Source organism: Mercenaria mercenaria, chromosome 12 (assembly GCF_021730395.1).
Source record: "Mercenaria mercenaria strain notata chromosome 12, MADL_Memer_1, whole genome shotgun sequence".
Taxonomy (NCBI): domain Eukaryota; kingdom Metazoa; phylum Mollusca; class Bivalvia; order Venerida; family Veneridae; genus Mercenaria; species Mercenaria mercenaria.
The window spans coordinates 56,322,696-56,335,328 of record NC_069372.1 but is presented as its reverse complement, the minus strand read 5'-3'; the positions used below and the strand labels follow the sequence as shown (position 1 = coordinate 56,335,328).

General features: G+C 36.7%; 1 pseudogene; it reads left to right on the top strand.

Annotated features, from left to right (window-relative positions):
• The first annotated feature begins 6,309 nt into the window (after positions 1 to 6,309).
• Positions 6,310 to 12,415, top strand: LOC128547401 (uncharacterized; annotated as a pseudogene).
• The last annotated feature ends 218 nt before the right edge of the window (positions 12,416 to 12,633 follow it).

Sequence of the window (12,633 nt, the reverse complement as noted above, 5' to 3'; positions counted from 1 at the left end):
TTATCCCCATCAGCTGCTCTTTGATATATGTCATAGGGTAAAAAAAATGTGACCGTGACTCGAAGATGGGACCCTTTGCTTACAAAAGAAGTCCTCAGAGATATTGGTTTCTTGCTTCTAGGGATTACATGAGATACAACGCCATGCCTGGGCTTAGTAACTTTTACATGAAAATTGAAATACATTTTATTGAATTTTACAAATATTTTCAAAGATCTTTGACATATTAAAACTGAAGTATCAGCTTCACAGCCTTGATAATTCAAAAACAAAATTAGGTTGTGATTGGTGACAGTAATAGAGAGAAATGTTCAATCATAAAGTCAATACAATCCGAGTCCCCTTGTCGCAGATTTGTTTTTATATTGTTATGAAAGAGACTTTATGTTGAGCCTTTCTCCAGATACGCAAGCAGATATTATAACTGCATTTAATAATACATCACGCTATCTGGATGATATTCTTAATATGGATAATCCGTTTTTTGGTCATTTGGTGGGTACTATTTATCCTAGGGAGCTTCAGGTAATTAAAACTAACAATTCGGATACTGATGCTTCATTTTTAGATTTACATCTCTCTATTTATGACAATATTATACATACCAAAATTTATGACAAGAGGGATGATTTTAATTTTAGTATTGTAAATTTTCCCCATTTGGATGGGGGTGTACCTCAAGCTACATCTTATGGGGTATATATTTCTCAATTAATCCGGTTTGCCAGAGCGTGTAGTCATGTCAAGCATTTCAATGAACGTAATTAATATATTACAAGTAAACTTCTTCAGCAAGGCTACCGTTATTACAAATTGCGTAAATATTTTACTAAATTTTATTATCGTAATTCTGATTTAGTTTTAAAATTAGACACTTCTGCGAGAAGGTATTTCTAAACCCGTTTTTTATGGGGATGTGGTTTACAAACTTCGTAAGATCTTGGGTCATGGTAATTTTCCAAATGTATTTGGAAAGATTATCAAACGTTTTATTAAAAGAGGTTACGACCCAACTGTTTTGAGACATACCGCATGTTTAGTGTTCAACCCGTTTACAGTTGGACACTACGCTTCCCTCTTTGATTGCGTCTAATGGAAGAGGGGGAGAACACTATGATGAGCAGTTTTTAAATCCTACCAGGACTGAACTGTTTTTATATTTGTCTTCTGACCTGTTTCGTCGGGCCCTTAAGGGTGTTTCTCTTGTTGCTCTGTCTTCTGAAAAGGCACTGAGTACATACGTTTTTGGTTCTTAAGGTTTGCTTTTTATATATTTATACACGAGCATTTTTGTGTTTTACATGCCATGCCTTTTTGTTTCCATTACGTGTGTTAGAGATTCACCTGGAGGGGATTACTTTTATTTACACTGTCCCATGTCTTTGGAACATGGTGGGGGTAAGAGTGAGGTTGGGTGCGCACCATAAACCGGTTTAAGCTCCCCAGTGTTTTTGCCACTGACCGATCCAAGGCGGTGCCCCACTGTGTTCCTTTGTTTGTTCGTTTTGTCCTTTTGTGTTGACTTTGTGTGCGCGCGCGTGTGTGTATGCTTATTGTTCGTGTTGTCCTTATGTGTTGGCTTTGAGTGTGTGTGTGTGTGTGTGTGTGTGTGTTGTTCGTTTTGTCCTGATGTGTAAGCTTTGAGTGTGTGTGTGTGTGGTGCACGCGTTTGCGTGCTGGGGGGTTCGTTTTGAGGAGGCTGCGCTTTTGGTGCGTGGCATTCCCTGTTTGATATTTCTCTTTGGTTTTTTTTCACACAAGCTGCCAACTACAGAAGTCTAGAAATAAAAGGTAAACATCTTGACCAAATGATGACCTTAAGCTTAACCTTTTAAGCAATGACATGTTTTTAATTTTGTTCACAGTATACTGCACAAAACCTGTTACAAGATAAAATATGCCAAGCTATTCAGTTTCTCAAGTCAGTGAGCTATCTGCCTTGTTATCCTAAAAACAAAGAAAAATATCAAACAGGGAGTGCCACGCACCAAAAGCGCAGCCTCCTCAAAACGAACCCCCAGCACGCCACACACACACTCAAAGCTTACACATCAGGACAAAACGAACAAACACACACACACACACACACCCAAAGCCAACAAATAAGGACAAGACGAACAATAAGCACACACACGCGCGCGCACACAAAGTCAACACACAAGGACAAAACGAACAAACAAAGGAACACAGTGGGACACCGCCTTGGAACGGTCAGTGGCAAAAACACCACTGGGGAGCTTAAAAGTCGCTTTTGAGCACCCTCTGTATTTATATCTTTAAAAGGTAAAGGATGCAAGTTCTGATTTTGGTCATCATCTTCTGCAATGAAGCCTTCTATTTCTTCTTCATTTAACAGAAAAATATTATGAAGAATGCAACAAACTGATACTGCTTTGCACACTTTTTCGACACTTTTTAAGTTAACAAACTTCAGGCGTCTGAATCTGCCTTTTAATAAACAAAATGCTCAATCAATAACCTGTCGCTTTGATGATAAACAGATGTTGTAACGTCTTTCACCTGCAGTAAGGTTTCCCATGTCCCTGTATTGTGTCAACAGCCATGCCCGTAAAGGGTAGGCAGCATCCCCAAGAAGATGAAATCGTCCATAGTTACACATTTCATATACATTTTCCCAAAGATTTGAACTGCGCAAAACTTTAGCATCATGTACTCTTCCAGGCCACCCGACATTAATACCGAGAAATGACAAGTTACTTTTGCAAACACCTTGCAGTATGACCGAGTGAAATCGTCGTTTTCGGTTGAAATATGCTTCTGGATTTTCATGTGGTGCCTCTATTTGGATATGACTTCCATCTATTGCACCAATTATGTTTGGAAATTCATATGCTCCCATATCATTGAACTGATTTGATATTTCATTCAATTCATTGTTTTGGGGCCAGCAAATAAATCTATTCAGTAAGTTGATGTTTATAGAATCTAGTATATTTTCTTTACATCTCAGGAATGTTGATTCTCTAACATTAAACAAATCACTTATTTCAAACACTGTTTGTTGGGATGCCAAATATCTTAATGTCATAAGGAGTTTCTTTTGAACAGGCACTTCCTCTCTTCCACCTTGGTATTGTCTCTTTCGCATTTCTCTACACTGTCCGAGGAGCTGACAAAGAACCTCAAAAGTGCCACGCGACACCCTGAAAAATCTTCTAAAAGTGTCTGGTAGGTACTGAGGTACAACTGTCTTGGCAAAACGTATTGATCTGAACCGTACATTTCTTGATCTGAAAGGAAAAACTAAGAACTTAGTTGCAAATATTTTCAAATTAATATAATTTATTATTAATTTCTGGACAACAGCATTGACACACACCTTTTCAATCAGTTCTGTGGTATTTGCAAATAGATGTCATTGTCAAGTCTACAACGACCCTTTCAACTAAACTTGTACATAAAAATGTTAAAATTGAATAAAAGTTACAAATACTAAAACAAGAGTAACAGGTCCCTTCACTAACGCCAAAGTTTCAAACCAATATCTGATAATTACAAATCTGTGATGTATTTTTTCTTTCATTTTGGGTTTAACATCACATCAACACACATCATTTGGTGACTTCCCAGCTTAAATGGTGGAGGAAGACTCCAGGTGCCCCTCCATACATTATTTCATCATAAAAGGGCACCTGGGTAGAACCACTGACCTTACGAATGTCAGCTGGATGGCTTCTTCACAAGAAAAATTCGAAGTCCCAAGTCAGGCTCTAACCCACAGTGGTGTGGGCCAAGTGATTTGAAGTCGGAGACCTTTAATAACCACTCAACAGAGGAGGCACCTTTCTAGGATGTTTGCGTGTTCGTATAGGTCCATGGTGTAACTAATTTCTCTACCCTGGGTCTGGCACAGGTACCATACACATAATCTTTTATGCACTGATTATACATATAGTATATTAGGTGAATGGCACATGTGCCTTGGTGCCTCTGTTGATTCTGTGTATTCTTACATGTTACACTGTTGAAATACAATTTAAAACACGCAAATCTGCATATTACAAAGATGGAATCTACAACAAAAGCTAATCTTAACATCTGTGTTAAAGATATACAATCCCTTACACAGAAAACAAGCACAATGCCAATGTTCCACGTCCAAATGCTTGATTCGTCTTCAAGAAATAGCTCTAGTACAAACAACCATTCCGCCATTGTTGTTGTTGTTCTAATTTGTCTCGCCGCGTTACTCGATTGTAAATTTGAGCCGGCTTAGCCGAACTGCCGATCATGTGACCGGCGTACGCCGTTTGCCTGTTTTGTGCACAGAAAGAAGCGTAGCCTTTGTTTTGGGTTTAACGTCTTTTTTCAACAGTAGAGTAGAGAACGAATTATTTCCGATACAATGTCATTGATCAAATCGTCACGAAGAGCATACGCCCCGCCCAGCGATCGAACTCAAGACCCGTGATCCATAGATCTGTGCTCTCCATATTGAGCTAACCGGGCGGGCAAAACCTGAGATTGAGTTATGGCAATGAATATAGCCCGATGTCTTTAAAAGTGTTCAATACTGACATAAAGGGTAATCATTCTCGCACGCCATGATTAGCTCTGGCAGTTTACTATTTGCTGCTTTCTTAATCTTGTACTTATGCAAACAGATATCATTAACGTTGTTTGTAATTTCTTGTTTGTTAGGAAAACATAGGCTTTAACATGTGTGTGTGTCATATTTTTTCTTGTTTGTTATTTTGTTTGTAAAAGAAGTTTTGTTATATAAATACCATACATGGTATTTTATATTTTAGCTTTGTGGTGAAGTAAAGATACAACCAGATAAAAATGAAAGATGTGTGTCAGGCCAATAATTAGTCAGGAAATAACGAGATGGAGGAAGGACAAAAATTACTACACTGAGCAAAAAAAGTTGAATTCAAAAGCTTATGCTGGGGAAAAGAGTCTTTTTATATTGCTGATTGTTCTGTATTCTATTATTATAGGTCTAACCTTTCTAGGTGCACGTTCTCTCGCGACACATTCTGCTTGTGCAAGTACTGCACGCGCAATTGATTAGAAACACTCCTTTATATTCAAATAAGTTTTTTGAAATTTAGAACGAGTGTTCGAATGTTTTAATTGTAATAAAATTACACTTCACTGAATTCTAGTCAGTATGCATATATTTAGAATAATCTAGTGATTTCATATTGATCTTGTTATTTGTCCGAGATGATTTTATTAATCAACTTTTAAATTCTGGTTAAAACGCGATAAGAACTAAGCCAGTGATGCACATTCGTATCAAATCATTAGAGCATTATCGATTAAATCTTGAGTTTTGAAAACATACTTATTTAATCTAGTAAAACAGATAGGTTTGCGTGTAGATAAATGTGATTGATTTTACACATATTGTGATACATCGAACTTACCACATTTATTTTCTCTAATAATTTTGAGACGGGAGAGCGACAATCAAAAGTTATCACGTGGTCCCAAAACGACGTCCTATTATTTGGACTAGAATGGAACCTGCCGATTTTTCACGGCTGCAGGTAACGAGACACAAAATGTACACATATGTGTTGATCAAGTAATACAAACGATCAAGCACATATTATACATCCCCGTGCCTCGCTTTATTCTTCCGAAATTGTGACAGCTGATATCGTGTTCGCTTTTCCATGTGTGATCCTTTTCCTAGTTTGTGAATCGCTACTGTGTGTGTTCGGGTTTAACGTCTTTTCAACAATGTTTCAGTCATATAAACGACGGTGTCTACTTGCAGCAGTGAGCACAATGCCCAGCTTTATAGTGCTGCCTCACTGAGGTATATATAGAACTCATTATGCGATCCAGTAACAACGCTAATAACCACTATATAGGTATAGAGCGTCCCACCGACAAAGACATACTCTTCATATTGGCGGGGGGTTCGTTTTGGGGAGGCTGCGCTTTTGGTACGTGGCATTCCCTGTTTGATATTTTTCTTTGTTTTTACTTTACGGGAAGATTGCAATACATTCATTCAAGGTGATAGAACTATTCTTTTATAGAAAGTAGTTTACCCAATATATTTCCTTTATTGTGTGCATGTTAAATCGTCATGTACCTCACTTATGTGGTCCCATTAATGCGAAAAATGAAGGAAATGAGCATGGTTTTAGTAGTATCGTATAATGCGCTTCTATATATATTATAACAGGTCTAGGAAAGTATATTTTGAAAACTGATGAAATTACATTTATTCTCAAAACTGTAGTATGCATAAATCGCAGTCATATGTGAGTTAAGGCAGGACAACTCTAATAACTCCCGCCAAAATTTTAAAAGATCGGCTAATGTCGTTTTAAACTCGGTAAATATCGCAACACTCCGTTCGTCATCGGTAAACTACGGTAAAAATTTGATTTCATCCCAAAATATGTATTTACGCAATATTTTTTATTTTGATTGGTCATAACTATTATAAAGTGGTGTTTGATTAATATTTCAGTTAGTTTTGTTTAATAATATTCGAAAATATAAATATTTTTAAACCGAAAGTAATTGGATTTCGCGACGAGCGTTTTCTGAAAACGGAATGGCACGAAACAAGAAAGGTCAATTTTCGAAGAGAAAACCAATAAGTCGACACAAGAAATTGTTGAATAATGATCACTATTAATGTGGAAACGATGTAACAACCACTCGCGTTGAAAATAATGGATTAGATCTAGATGAATCGTGGAAAGTGGGAAGAAGACTGGTTGAGTGGAAGTGCTTCTTGATAATCTTAAATATTGTAAAAAGTGTAAACTTGGGCCTGTGCCACTGACAATAAACACAATTCAAGGGGAACTTCAGAAAGGACTTGGAGGGTATTTATATGTGAAATGTGAAAATCCTGATTGTGAATACATTAACCGTGCTGCCTACGGAAAGACATACCACCAGACAGCTGAACGTCCAGGCAGGTCCAGGCATGCCTTGCTTTGCAGTAAACACCAAACTTGGAACTGGTATGTCACATTTTAAAGTTTTATGCTTGCATTAGATGTGAAACTGTAAGTATATAAATCAACATCAGCATATAGACAAGCTTACTCAGTAGTTACTGTCTCTGAGCGGCTGCTTTTTAATTTCTGACTTTTGCAGCCGTTACAGTTTGACCATCACAATATAAAACAAACTGTATACGTCGGATTAGTTCGGCTACATCAGCATAGTACCAGTGTGGACTATTTAGAAAATATTAATCAATGTAAATGTGCAGTCCTCTAAGTAAGCAGAGATCCAATGGTCTATGAGTGTGACCAGTGAAATTTCTGTCGGACCAGTGAAAATTTCCAAACGACTGGCTTGTTTGACCAGTGAAAATTTTGGTTGGATCTTGTCTGTACATTTATCGCTTATACCTCGGTAAAATGCATCAAGCATGTCAAGGGAATTCCATTCATCTGACCGTTAACGTTTGCTGTTTAGAATTGCCTGCTCTTACATGGCTGTGTATGCAAGGAGTCTAAAAAAATGGGTAAATGTCATAATATATGAAATCAGCTGCGGATTGTCATTTTCTTTGCTTTTATTTTGAAAAGAAAAAATGAGAAAAAAATGTTGAATGCAATGAAGATGTAAGTAAATGTGTACAGTACCACCACATGTATAACCAAAGATTTTGGTTAGTAGAAAGTCATCCGGGCCAGTAAATTCTGCAAGCTTAGTGGCCCGAATGGCCTGTGGGTTTCAGATGACTGAATGTTGTAACAAGATCCGGTTTCTGGTTTGTGCACCAGTTGGTACAATGTATTGTTCGATAAGTCAGGGGCGGCGACTGCCTCATTATGTATTATAATACAAAGGTCAGCTGTCGGGGTCAAGTTGTGTCCACTATACTGTATATATGATTTTATAATGGTTTGATTTCTTTCCTTGAAAAACTGTCAATATCTTTTCAGCAATGATCGATAGACTGGGTGGGCCAAGACGTGTAAATAACATATTAGCTACACTAAATCTAAAGACGGTGTCAGATGCAAACTTGAAAAAGATGGAGATTCGGGCAGGAAGTGTTGTGGAAAAAGTTCCGCTGAGTCATCACAAGCCATAGCTGAGGAGGCATTTAAGAATGAAATGGAGTATGTTTATTTATTGTTAGATACATAGCCTTAGGTTGTATACTTGATATTTGAAAGATTTCTATATCAAATGCACTTAATTCTATCAGTCAATCAATCAGTTAATCTCTGATAACCAAGTTTTTTTCTACATTTTTAGAACCAGGAGTCCAAAGCTGTGATTTTGATAAAAATACAAAAATAGATTCCACCTAATTGAACGTAATTTTTCAAAAATGTGTGGAAAGTGCCAGTCCATTAAATTTTGCAATAGTTTGAGTCTATGGACTCCAAAATAGAAGTCAGTAACAATATTTGATATTTCTCAGTTGTTTTTATAATTCAAATTAATTCTACAGGACCATTGCACATGCAGAGTCTCAAGATGCACAAGTTGGTATGAGTGGTTTGATAGAAGACTTGGGCATTTGTCCACTACCAGATTCATCTCCTGTATCACAGTAAGAATATCATTTTTTAGATCACTCAAGCCAAAGACTGTGACTTATGGCTACCTGAATGTTCAAACCAAAACCTTAGATGGTGACTTACGACTAACTGTATCTTCAAATTAACAACAGAGCTAGTGTTTCCGGTGTGTTTCTTATTGCAAGGATACATTATATTTTACATTGCACAGTATGCCATGAATTTGTACTAAATACAATTTTAAATGCTAGCATTCTTTAAAAATAGGTTGAGGCTTCATGATGATGAACTAGATTGGACTGATACTGAGAGTGATGATGAGAATAGCTATATTGAACATGTTGAACAGAATGTTCCAGAGACTGCCTCTTTACCAGATAACAGTTGCAGGTACTTACATGTTTCAATCATTTTCTAAAACCTTGAAATACAATGCCTCAAAGTTAAGATTTCAGTCTCAGATTTTTTGGAGACTCTTTATTTACAGTACAGATATTAACCCTTATCATGCTGGACACGATTTATTCTGCCTTTGTGCCCAGTGCAGATCATGATCAGACTGTACATCCATGCAGTCTGATCAAGATCTGCACTGTTCGCTATTCAGTCAGTATTTTTTGGTAATCCTCCCATCTAACAGTTAATGATACTGTCCAAATTTAAAGATGGACAAGTTCATTATAGAGATCTAGCAGGGTAAGGGTTAATTTGTCAACATGTAGACCAGCATACACGGACCAATAATCAAAACTCTTTGCCATTTTATTCATATGTGGAGGCTCTACTTTTACAGTTACTGTCTCCACCAAGGGGGATTTTCATGTTCTGAGCTCTTGTAATATTGAACTTGTATGTTATGATATGGTCCCCTTTACAAATACATATGAGCCACACCATGAGAAAACCAACATAGTGACTTTGCGACCAGCATAGATTCAGACCAGCCTGCGCATCCGCAGTCTAGTCAGAATACATGCTGTTCGCTAACGTTTCCCCATATTACAATAGACTTCAAAAATGAACAGCATGGAACCTGATCTGCGCTGGTCTGTTTTCATGCTGGTCGCAAAGCCACTATGTTGGTTTTCTCATGGTGCGGCTCATATATGTTGTTTAACACTTGGATATTTTAAAACATAACTGCCATATTCATTATAATTTTACAGCTACTTTTGTTACTAGGACAGCAGTCAGGGAAACCAAAACCAAAAGATGAATACATTTGTTTGCATTTATACTTTATATAACAGGAATTGGTCACGGCGACAATGTAGATGTGGAACAGATTCCAGATTCCATTCCAAGGGGTAATTTTAAACCTGTCCAGTTACCAGGACCCCCAACTGTTATATCTTTGGACTTGGAAACAACAGGCCTGAGTGAGTAATTGTTTAGTTTGTTACAACTTCAGAAATCATGTCCATTAACTTCTGTATTTTGGTGTCAGACACATGGTTGCTAGTGTCTGCTGTATGTACAACATAGTCTACCAGACAGCTTGAATTTGGTATAACATTGTTATCATTGAAGAACTATTTTTTTATGCTAGGATCAACAAAATTATTATATATACAATCAACATGGGAATGCATATCAGAATTTTTCTTATGGAGGGTCACCGATAGCTCTTCCGACCAAAGTGTCAGTCTGAGAAGCTGGGGACAAGAGTACAATCCCCACTAGCAGTTCCAAAATTTTGACAATCTGTGCAAGTGAAGTAGGGGAATGGACATTTACTTCTGAAAAAAGTGAATATGTATACATTTTTAGCTCATCTGATTTTTTGAAAAAAAATGATGAGTTATTGTCATCACTTGAGCGGTTGTCGGCGTCGGCGTCGGTGTCGGCGTCGGCGTCTGCGTCGGCGTTGCCTGGTTAAGTTTTATGTTTAGGTCAGCTTTTCTCCTAAACTATCAAAGCTATTGCTTTGAAACTTGGCATACTTGTTCACCATCATAAGCTGACCCTGTATAGCAAGAAACATAACTCCATCTTGATTTTTGCAAGATTTATGGCCCCTTTTGTACTTAGAAAATATCAGATTTCTTGGTTAAGTTTTATGTTTAGGTCAACTTTTCTCCTAAACTATCAAAGCTATTGCTTTGAAACTTGGAATACTTGTTCACCATCATAAGCAGACCCTGTACATCAAGAAACATAACTCCATCTTGCTTTTTGCAAGAATTATTGCCCCTTTTGGACTTAGAAAATCAGTTTTCTTGGTTAAGTTTTATGTTTAGGTCAGCTTTTCTCCTAAACTGTCAAAGCTATTGCTTTAAAACTTGCAACACTTGTTCACCATCATAAGTTGACCCTGTACAGCAAGAGACATAACTCCATCCTGCTTTTTGCAAGATTTATGGCCTTTTTGGACTTAGAAAATATCAGATTTCTTGGTTAAGTTTTATGTTTAGGTCAACTTTTTCTCTTAAACTATCAAAGCTATTGCTTTGAAACTTGCAACACTTGTTCACCATCATAAGCTGACCCTGTACAGCAAGCAACATAACTCCATCCTGCTTTTTGCAATAATTATTGCCCCTTTTGGACTTAGAAAATCATTTTCTTGGTTGAGTATTATGTTTAAGTCAACTTTTCTCATAAACTATCAAAGCTATTGCTTTAAAACTTGCAACAGTTTTTCACCATCATAAGTGGACACTGAACATCAAGAAACATAACTCTGTCCTGCTTTTTGCAAGAATGATGGCCCTTTTTAGACTTAGAAAATCATGGGTAGGACAATATTTCTATTACACAAAAAAAAATCAGATGAGCGTCAGCACCCGCAAGGCGGTGCTCTTGTTTTTCAATTGTTTTGCAGTTAAAGACGGAGTGCTTCCGCATATTACACAGATTGCTGCAGTGGAGTAACAGTCAGGAGAGCAGTTCAGTACATATGTTAAACCAACAGTTCCCATTTCTACGGCTGCAACAACTGTTACTGGCATATCATTTAATATAATGAGGAAGTGACAGTAAATGGAACAAAAGTGCAATCAGTGTCTATAAAAACTGCTATGGATGAATTTGTTAATTGGATATATCCAAATTCAAAGGTGTATGTTTAGTAGCTCACAATAGTCGCAGATTTGACTTTCCCATTCTTGTGCCTACATTAAAGAACATTGGAGCTCAGGATAAGTTATCAGAATGTGCATTCATTGACTCCATGTCAGTGTTTCGAAAGCTTTATCTGAACACATCAACTGAAACAAGTAGACCTTGTGTCATCCTTACTTGGTGAAACATACGATGCACACAATGCCATGGATGATGTGGTAGCCCTTGGAAATTAATCAAGTTTGTGAACCTACCAAGTAGTGATTTAATGGCTCATAGTTTTACTCAGTCAGCAGTTGCTATTAACATGCCTTTTAACAAATCTAAAACACTCTATTTGCCATCATTGAATCCGTTGATTTATTCAGGTGTGATAAAGAAAAACTACCGCTGAAAACATTGCTGGGTCTGGTCTGAATATAAATCACTTAAAACTGTTGCATACCAGAGGTGGGAAGATGCTTTAAAAGATGTGTTTATTTCAAAGAACTCAGAAGGCTTACCAAGAGTCTCTAACAATAAGAAAGTGTTGGAAGAGATTGTACCACAAATTGCTAAATATTTTGAAAATCACTAGATTTTTATACACTGGTATAATGACTGTTCAGGGACAAAAATGTTTTATGTACATTTATTTGTCACAGTGATAATTAAGGAAATAACAATATAGGTATTCTATATTTATTGCAATGTTCTTATCTATAAAACATCATACAATGTATTTACCAGAAAATATTTATGCAATGCGTAAGATATATTATTACTCAAATTTTGTCTTGGCAAATTTACTTTTTGGTGGTATCAAATACCTAATGATACCTTATTATTTTACATTAAAATGGTTAAACCAACTAGTAAATGTATTCACATGTGTTGTATTGTTATAGACTCCAAACAAGTTGTAAAAATGTCAATAATACATAGATTCTGATCGTTATAGGCAGCTGTCGATATGTAGTAGTGGAAATAAAGTGATGAAAATATTTCCATCTGTCCAACTTCCCATTGGTATTTTTTCAATAATAGACGGGCAAAGTTTTCAAATATGGTTTATTTACCTAAGGAATAGGTCGATTATAAA